The sequence below is a fragment of the Herpailurus yagouaroundi genome, unplaced genomic scaffold (assembly GCF_014898765.1).
Source record: "Herpailurus yagouaroundi ecotype Mexico unplaced genomic scaffold, PumYag 67555, whole genome shotgun sequence".
Classification (NCBI taxonomy): domain Eukaryota; kingdom Metazoa; phylum Chordata; class Mammalia; order Carnivora; family Felidae; genus Herpailurus; species Herpailurus yagouaroundi.
The window spans coordinates 1,454,779-1,462,531 of NW_024420361.1; positions in this window are offsets into that span (position 1 = coordinate 1,454,779).

Below are 7,753 nucleotides of genomic sequence, written 5' to 3' on the forward strand. Positions count from 1 at the left end.
TAAAGTGTAAAAGATAAAAGAAGCATTTATGATTTCTGCCAAGTCACTTTTCTAATTTGAAAATCTTAACTGAAAGATTTTTTATCCAAATTTTAATGTTTGATAATGAAAATGCAGTCTTTCCACAGATGTAACCAAATCTCAAAAGACACTTATCACCCTAAAATAGCTTTACCCACTTAATAAACCTGTGTTTTACAATTAAACAGGGTACAGGGCATAAATCTTGCATAGGACATGAATCTTGAGATACCATGGCATATAAATCATTTGAGGTTTTCTCCTAACAAAAGATAACAACATGTTAGGGATGATGCCTTCATGATTCCATTGAAAAATAACACCATTTCAAGTAGGATAAGATTATTTTGCACATCACAAACTAGTGTGGAATATCAAGGCATCTTACCTAGTTTTATTCATTCTGGCTAGTGAAAGAGCAATAAAGTCTTTAGATAATAGAACTCTGCTCATACAAAGACATGTAATTTTAAATGTTATAATATAAAATAGATCTAATTAAATGTACTTATATATTTCATTTTCCCCAAAGATAAAGGTTACATATGTCATTGATGAAAAAATGCGTCATTTACTTTTATGGTATACTCTTTTTCCCTCCTCAATCCCAGTAAAGTATCAGCCAACCCTACTACATGCGGAGATATGGATGACCTAAGAATTGTCCTTTTTCCACACACACAAAAATAACTTTCTAAGAATGTAGTAAAGAAACAAGGAGTCCTGTGCCTCCGAAAATTGGCATGGTAACTGTATATGTTGGTATGAACATGCTTTGACAAAGGCCTTAAAATTCTGTGTGTGTGGGGGAGGGTTTGTTTAAGGGGAACACCTTTCAAAATATATAAATTTGAGCCACTATGACAATTCCACAAAGCAAAAAGGAGAGGGAAATGAAAATATTAAAGAAATATTTACTGAAAACATAAGAATGAGAAAAGAACACACAAGAGAAAGGATGGGATGCAGAGAAATAGTTTTAGAAAAGTGTAATGAGATCAGAAAACTTGGAAACATTTCCCAATGTACAATATTTGATTCCCTACTTGTAACCAAAAGATAACAGACATTTTCAGGCATAGAAAAAAAAAACACAAAAAACAAAAAAAAAACTAAGGAATCCCATCATAAATTGTGTTTGAAATAAAAAAGCAAAAGACACACACAGCAAGAAATCTTGGTGAGAAAAGTGTTGCAAATCTGAGTTTGAAGTAGATGCTCCTTTATTTGTTTTGTTTTGTTTTGTTTTTGTTAGCTTTGATGTCACTGAAGGGGAAAGGGAAGAGAGTCCAAAGTAGCTAGTGGGAAGGAGGATATAAAATGGGGATAAATAGAGAAATAACCTAAGTAGATAAAATAGAGAATAAACAGGGAGGGAAGACTGACAAGCAAAGGAAATAGAATAGAGATAGAGGTGTTTGTTGGGCCTAAAGGGAGGAAAAAGCCAAGATTAAGGGACTAATTGTGGGTAGAGAGAAAGCTGAAGTGGGTAAGGATGGGAGGGAGAGATGATGCAGAGGGCTGTGTGGAAAATGGAGTACGGTGAACATAAGTGTGCTTGCAAGCGGCTCAAGAAGTTTACTCTGATGATTGAAGATAGGAAATTTGGAAGCCTAGGAGAAGAAGATGAGTATAAAGATGCAGTGGATAGATGATTATGACTAAAGATAAATTTTCTCATCCAAATTAGCATTTGTTTCTTTCTTAGTTATACTTCAGGCTTTCTTCATTAATTCACCCTCTTTTCTGGATGTTGCAGTATATTTTTAAATTATTTGCTCCTACTCTTTTTTTCCACATGCATTAATTTATTCGAACATTCATTTAAAGGCAAACAACAAGAATGTTTCTATTGTGTGCCACCTACTACCCAATTTTCTCATCCTGTTTTCTTTTTAACATATCTGATTGAAAAAAAATATCATTAAAAGTGGTCTGTGTCCACAAAATAGATGCACACTTCTTAACTCCACAGTGGGGCATCAGGACCTTCACACTTTTCCTTACTTAGTATGTGTGAAGCTCTTCTAACTCTGCTTCCTGGCTAGCCATTGCCTTGGAATGTTTATTTTTCAAAGCCAGAGAAACATCTTCTTTATGAATCTTTTCTCAATCTCTTAGCAAAATTAATCTTTTCCTCCATTATGATCAATGCAAACATTCATCACATTGTATCATACATTTGTAAGAGTCTCCTGGCTCACAGAGGCATCAAGCCACTTTTTCATATTCTCTTTTGTATTCCTGGTGCCTAGTACACTGTTTGGCACAGTAGGTGACTAGTTAATGTTTGTGGATTATTTGGTGAATAAATAATCAGATGACACTTCCTTTAAAATATGTAAAGCAAGTTTTTTGCACACCGAGATGGCGGCATAGGAGGACGCTGGGCTCACCACGCATCCTGATGATCACTTAGATTCCACCTACACCTGCCTAAATAACCCAGAAAACCGCCAGGGGATTAGCAGAAAGGAGTCTCGGGAGCCAAGCCCAGACAAGAGGCCCACGGAAGAGGGTAGGAAGGACGGCGAGGCAGTGTGCGCTCCACGGACTGGCGGGAGGGAGCAGGGGTGGAGGGGCGGCCCGCCTGCCAAACAGAGCCCCCAAGTCTGGCTTGCAAAAGCGGAGGGGCCAGACGGAGTGTGTTCCTACAGCAAGTGGGACTTAGCATCTGGGAGGTCATAAGTTAACAGCTCTGCTCAGAAAGCGGGAAGGCTGGAGGACACAGTGAGGGAGAGTTGCTGAGCTCCCAGATGATAGAGCTCAGTTTGGCGGGGAAGAAAGGCTCTAGCCAGTGCCATCGCCCTCACCCACCCCCCCAGCCAAAATCCCAAAGGGAACCAGTTCCTGCCAGGGAACTTGCTTGCTCCACGCAAACAACCAATGCTGTGCTTCTGTGCTTCTGCGGACCAACCCTCCAGCAGTGGGTCTGACTCCCTCTGCTGCCACAGGGCCCCTCCTGAAGTGGATCACCTAAAGAGAGGCGAGCTAAGCCTGCCCCTCCCACCCCTGCGCAACTTGTCAATCCACCTCAGCTAATACTCCAGATCCCCAGTACCACAAGACTGGAAGTGTGCAAGTAGCCCAGACGGGCCACGCCACCCCACAGTGAATCCTGCCCCTAGGAGAGGGGAAGAGAAGGCACACACCAGTCTGACTGTGGCCCCAGGGGTGGGCTGGGCGCAGACATCAGGTCTGACTGCAGCCCGCCTACAAACTCCAGTTATACACCACACCACAGGGGAAGTGCCCTGCAGGTCCTCACCACTCCAGGGACTATCCAAAATGACCAAAGGGAACAATTCCCCTCAAAAGCATCTCCAGGAAATAACAACAGCTAATGAACTGATCAAAAAGATTTAAATAACATAACAAAAAAGTGAATTTAGAATAATAGTCATAAAATTAATCTCTGGGCTTGAAAAAAGTATAGAGGAGAGCAGAGAATCTCTTGCTACAGAGATCAAGGGAATAAGGAACAGTCACGAGGAGCTGAAAAACGCTTTAAACGAGATGCAAAATAAAATGGAAAAGTCCACGGCTCGCATTGAAAAGGCAGAGGAGAGAATAGGTGAACTAGAAGATAAAATTATGGAAAAAGAGGAAACTGAGAAAAAGAGAGAAAAAAATTCCAGGAGTATGAGGGGAAAATTAGAGAACTAAGTGATACACTAAAAAGAAATAATATACGCATAATTGGTATCCCACAGGAGTAAGAGAGAGGGAAAGGTTCTGAAGGGGTACTTGAAGAAATTATAGCTGAGAACTTGCCTGAACTGGGGAAGGAAAAAGGCACTGAAATCCAAGAGGCACAGAGAACTCCCTTCAGACGTAACTTGAATCGATCTTCTGCATGACATATCATAGTGAAACTGGCAAAATACAAGGATAAAGAGAAAATTCTGAAAGCAAGAAGGGATAAAGGTGCCCTCACATATAAAGGGAGACCTATAAGACTCATGACTGATCTCTCTTTTGAAACTTGGCAGGCCAGAAAGGCATGGCAGGAGATCTTCAATGTGATGAACAGAAAAAATATGCAACCGAGAATCTTTTATCCAGCAAGTCTGTCATTTAGAATAGAAGGAGACATAAAGGTCTTCCCAAACAAACAAAAACTGAAGGAATTTGTCACCACTAAACCAGCCGTACAAGAGATCCTAAGGGGGATCCTGTGACACAAAGTACCAGAGACATTGCTACAAGCATAAAACATACAGACATCACAGTGACTCTAAACCCGTATCTTTCGATAATAACACTGAATGTAAATGGATTAAATGTGCCAACCAAAAGACATAGGGTATCAGAATGGATAAAAAAACAAGACCCATCTATTTGCTGTCTACAAGAGACTCATTTTAGACCTGAGGACACCTTTAGATTGAGAGTGAGGGGATGGAGAACTATTTATCATGCTAGTGGAAGTCAAAAGAAAGCTGGAAGGCATACTTATATCAGACAAACTAGACTTCAAATTAAAGGCTGTAACAAGAGATGAAGAAAGGCATTATATAATAAATGCAGGGTCTATCCATCAGGAAGAGCTAAAAGTTATAAATGTCTATGCGCCGAATTCCGGAACCCCAAATATATAAAACAATTACTCATAAACATAAGCAACCTTATTGATAAGAATGTGGTCATTGCAGTGGAGTTTAACACTCCACTTAAAGAAATGGATAGATCATCTAGACACATGGTCAATAAAGAAACAAGGGCCCTGAATGATACATTGGATCAGATGGAATTGACAGATATATTTAGAACTCTGCATCCCAAAGCAACAGAATAGACTTTCTTCTCGAGTGCACATGGAACATTCTCCAAGATAGATCATATACTGGGTCACAAAACAGCCCTTCATAAGGTTACAAGAATTGAAATCATACCATGCATACTTTCAGACCACAATGCTATGAAGCTTGAAATCAACCACAGGAAAAAGTCTGGAAAACCTCCAAAAGCATGGAGGTTAAAGAACACCCTACTAACGAATGAGTGGGTCAACCAGGCAATTAGAGAAGAAATTAAAAAAATATATGGAAACAAACGAAAATGAAAATACAACAATCCAAACGCTTTGGGATGCAGCGAAGGCAGTCCTGAGAGGAAAATACATTGCAATCCAGGCCTATCTCAAGAAACAAGAAAAACCCCAAATACAAAATCTAACAGCACACCTAAAGGAAATAGAAGCAGAACAGCAAATACACCCCAAACCCAGCAGCAGAAGAGAAATAATAAAGATCAGAGCAGAAATAAACAATATAGAATCTAAAAAATCTGTAGAGCAGATCAACGAAACCAAGAGTTGGTTTTTTGAAAAAATAAACAAAATTGACAAACCTCTAGCCAGGCTTCTTAAAAAGAAAAGGGAGATGACCCAAATAGATAAAATCATGAATGTAAATGGAATTATTACAACCAATCCCTCAGAGGTACAAACAGTTATCAGGGAATACTATGAAAAATTATATGCCAACAAATTGTACAACCTGGAAGAAATGGACAAATTCCTAAACACCCACACGCTTCCAAAACTCAATCAGGAGGAAATAGAAAGCTTGAACAGACCCATAACCAGTGAAGAAATTGAATCGGTTATCAAAAATCTCCCAACAAATAAGAGTCCAGGACCAGATGGCTTCCCAGGGGAGTTCTACCAGACGTTTAAAGCAGAGATAATACCTATCCTTCTCAAGCTATTCCAAGAAGTAATAACGGAAGGAAAACCTCCAGACTCATTCTATGAAGCCAGTATTACTTTGATTCCTAAACCAGACAGAGACCCAGTAAAAAAAGAGAACTACAGGCCAATATCCCTGATGAATATGGATGCCAAAATTCTCAATAAGATACTAGCAAATCGAATTCAACGGCATATAAAAAGAATTATTCACTATGATCAAGTGGGATTCATTCCTGGGATGCAGGGCTGGTTCAACATTTGCAAATCAATCAACGTGATACATCACATTAACAAAAATAAGAGAAAAACCATATGATCCTGTCAATCGATGCACAAAAGGCCTTTGACAAAATCCAGCACCCTTTCTTAATAAAAACCCTTGAGAAAGTGGGGATAGAAGGAACATACTTAAAGATCATAAAAGCCATTTATGAAAAGCCCACAGCTAACATCATCCTCAACGGGGAAAAACTGAGAGCTTTTTCCCTGAGATCAGGAACACGACAGGGATGCCCACTCTCACCGCTGTTGTTTAACATAGTGCTGCAAGTTCTAGCATCAGCAATCAGACAACGAAAGGAAATCCAATGCATCAAAATTGGCAAAGATGAAGTCAAGCTTTCACTTTTTGCAGATGACATGATAATATACAGGGAAAACCAAACAGACTCCACCAAAAGTCTGCTAGAACTGATACATGAATTCAGCAAAGTTGCAGGATACAAAATCAATGTACAGAAATCAGTTGCATTCTTATACACTAACAATGAAGCAACAGAAAGACAAATAAAGAAACAGATCCCATTCCCAATTGCACCAAGAAGCATAAAATACCTAGGAATAAATCTAACCAAAGATGTAAAGGATCTGTATGCTGAAAAGTATAGAAAGCTTATGAAGGTAATTGAAGAAGATTTAAAGAAATGGAAAGACATTCCCTGCTCATGGATTGGAAGAATAAATATTGTCAAAATGTCAGTAGTACCCAAAGCTATCTACACATTCAATGCAATCCCAATCAAAATTGCACCAGCATTCTTCTCGAAACTAGAACAAGCAATCCTAAAATTCATATGGAACCACAAAAGGCCCCGAATAGCCAAAGCAATTTTGAAGAAGAAGACCAAAGCAGGAGGCATCACAATCCCAGACTTTAGCCTCTACTACAAAGCTGACATCATCAAGACAGCAAGGTATTGGCACAAAAACAGACACATAGACCAATGGAATAGAATAGAAACCCCAGAACTAGACCCACAAACGTATGGCCAACTAATCTTTGACAAAGCAGGAAAGAACATCCAATGGAAAAAAGACAGTCTCTTTAACAAATGGTGCTGGGAGAACTGGACAGCAACATGCAGAAGGTTGAAACTAGACCACTTTCTCACACCATTCACAAAAATAAACTCAAAATGGATAAAGGACCTGAATGGGAGACAGGAAACCATCAAAACCCCAGAGGAGAAAGCAGGAAAAGACCTTTCTGACCTCAGCCGTAGCAATCTCTTACTCGACACATCCCCAAAGGCAAGCGAATTAAAAGCAAAAGTGAATTACTGGGATCTTATGAAGATAAAAAGCTTCTGCACAGCAAAGGAAACAACCAACAAAACTAAAAGGCAACCAACGGAATGGGAAAAGATATTTGCAAATGACATATCGGACAAGGGCTAGTATCCAAAATCTATAAAGAGCTCACCAAACTCCACACCCGAGAAGCAAATAACCCAGTGAAGAAATGGGCAGAAAACATGAATAGACACTTCTCTAAAGAAGGCATCCGGATGGCCAACAGGCACATGAAAAGATGTTCAGCGTCGCTCCTTCTCAGGGAAATACAAATCAAAACCACACTCAGGTATCACCTCACGCCAGTCAGAGTGGCCAAAATGAACAAATCAGGAGACTATAGATGCTGGAGAGGATGTGGAGAAACGGGAACCCTCTTGCACTGTTGGTGGGAATGCAAATTGGTGCAGCCGCTCTGGAAAGCAGTGTGGAGGTTCCTCAGAAAATTAAAAATAGACCTACCCT